This window comes from Triticum aestivum, chromosome 4A (genome assembly GCF_018294505.1).
Source record: "Triticum aestivum cultivar Chinese Spring chromosome 4A, IWGSC CS RefSeq v2.1, whole genome shotgun sequence".
In the NCBI taxonomy this organism is placed as follows: domain Eukaryota; kingdom Viridiplantae; phylum Streptophyta; class Magnoliopsida; order Poales; family Poaceae; genus Triticum; species Triticum aestivum.
The window spans coordinates 502,127,691-502,130,036 of NC_057803.1; positions in this window are offsets into that span (position 1 = coordinate 502,127,691).

Consider the following 2,346-nt stretch of genomic DNA (forward strand, 5'->3'; position numbering starts at 1 on the left):
GTGGGATAGGGGAGTAGCAGCTTGTGGTACTTCTTCTTCATCGGCTGGTGCAGCCGGAATGTCTTCAGCAGTTTTAGCTTCAGACGCAGAGACTTGAGGCCTTGGACCTTTGCGAAGCCTGCTCAACGCGGGCGACGCCTGTGGAGTTTATGTTGGCTGGGCCTCAGAGTCTTCTTCCTCTTGTGGGCGATCCACCCACGAAGCATCCTGTTGGTGCTCTAGCTGAGGAAGGGCTGCATCATCTTCAACATGGTCATGGTGACCAATGTCCTCAGTAGCGAGGGGATCAGCTGCTGGAAAGTCTTCAGCTTCACGAGCCTCTGTGAAAGCAGGCTCATGGACAGTCAGTTGACGTTCTTGTGGATCGGCGTCGGGGTGAACCATGGAAATGGGTTCAACAATCAAGGGCTCTGTGGGAGCAGCCCGTTCCTTCTTGGTCATTCTTTTCTTCTTGGCGGGGGCAGTAGCAGAGGCTCCAGGATGTTTTCTCTTCCTTGCTTCAGCCTCAGCAGTCCTGGTCTTCTTCAGTTCTGAAGCGGTTGACCTGGCCTTTGGCTTCGGGCCAGTCATGCTAGTTGGGAAGACAAAGGGATCTGCCTCCTGCCTTGGTGCTTCAGGTTCAGCCATAGCGGGCTTCTTCTGCTTCTTGGTAGCCATCCTGGGGTCGATGCTAGGACGCCCAAGGGCCTTGCACTTCTCAGCCTCATTGTAGGCTTGCACACACCTATCAGCCAGGACCTTCATGCGCTCACGAGAACCCTGAGCTTCTGCACGTTTCTTTAGAAAGGCTTCCTTGAGCTCGTGCAGCATAATCTTGAAATTCTTCACGTCTTGCACGCTGAGCTTGGCCATATGCTTCTTGAACTGAGATTTCTCAAAGTCAATCTTCTGCTTCAGTTCGACAATGCGCTGGGCGATAGCTAACTCTGAATCAATGGCGCCATGGAAGGCGACACTGAGGCCAATGGGTAGTTGGAGATCGTCGAAGCTGATGTTTGGCATGTCAAACCATTCATCAATGAAGTTGTGAATGGCTGTTACATCAAAGAGAGGCAGATCATTGAAGATTTCTGCTTCTTCTTTGCTCTTGATGAGTTGCTCAAGAGCGTCATCTGCAAGATCTTCATCACTTGACAGATCAATGGCATCATTACGCAGAATGGCAGCAGCTGTTAGCTCTTGGCCGGTGTGTGGCAGAGGCATCTTGACCTTCTGGGGCTTGGATATGCGTGATAAATCTTCGGACTGCACACTGTCTTCAGGAGGTGCAGTTGCCAGTGGCTTCGCCCGTGAGATTTTTGGTGAAGGGGCAGGCTTTGAAGCTTTAGGCTTCTTCAACTTCTTTGGCTTCGGCGCTGCAGGCGCTTCATCTGATTTAGCGTCAGCTGCAGGCTCATTCACTACAGTCCCTTGAACCAAGATATGGGTGATGAGGCCTTCAAGGTTGTAGAAAGGACCGACAACATTGGGTTCTGCATCTCGTGTGCCATCAGCCCTTGGAGCTGAGGGACCAGGGTTGAAGTCTAGTCCCAATGTCTTCTTGTTTTGCTTCACTGAGTTCTAGGCAAACTGGAAGTTGCGCTTGAACAGAATGTCGTCACGACACCATAGTAGTGACGATGGGTGTGCATCAGCAGGCTGTGGCCCATGGACCATGCAGGGATAGAAGCCTTGTTCAATGGCTTCATCTCTGGAACTGGATTGAAGATTCTTGTATAGGATGTCTCCCCATGGTCTCTTGATGGCATTTTTCTCAGCATATTCCTGGGTTACAAATCGGTATTTGAACCATTGTTCTGCCCAGTATCTTCGAATCCATTGGATTCGGGTCTTGCGCTGATTGTAATCCTCTTCAGGATCTGTCTTGTACAGTTCTGAGAGGTCATCTGGCAGATCTCTAGATGTTTCTCCACAACGCTTTCTGCCACCCTTCCTTGCTGATTTCTCTGAAGCCATGAACTTTAAACTGAAAGGCTTCAACACGTTCAAAGGCTTCAAAGATTTTCGCTTGCTGGACAAACAGGAACTTGCTTCGGGAGAATTTATATGATGCTATAAGAATTCTGCAAATGAATGCAGACTATGAGAACCAAGGGATTCTCCCACGGACATGTACCTGTGACAGCATTAAGGTGCGAGGGAAGGGGAAGAGGTCATATGCATTCTCAGAAGATTTTGAATATAAATCAGTTTAGAAGACATTGACCTCATCGTGCGAAGACATTCACTCATAGATAAGGAGTTGGTTCCAGATTTGTACAGATCCAGAGATCAGTACAAGTGAGGAATCTAACTACTTTGTGAAGCATAAGTGAATATACTAGGCATATTATGAGATGCAGTATG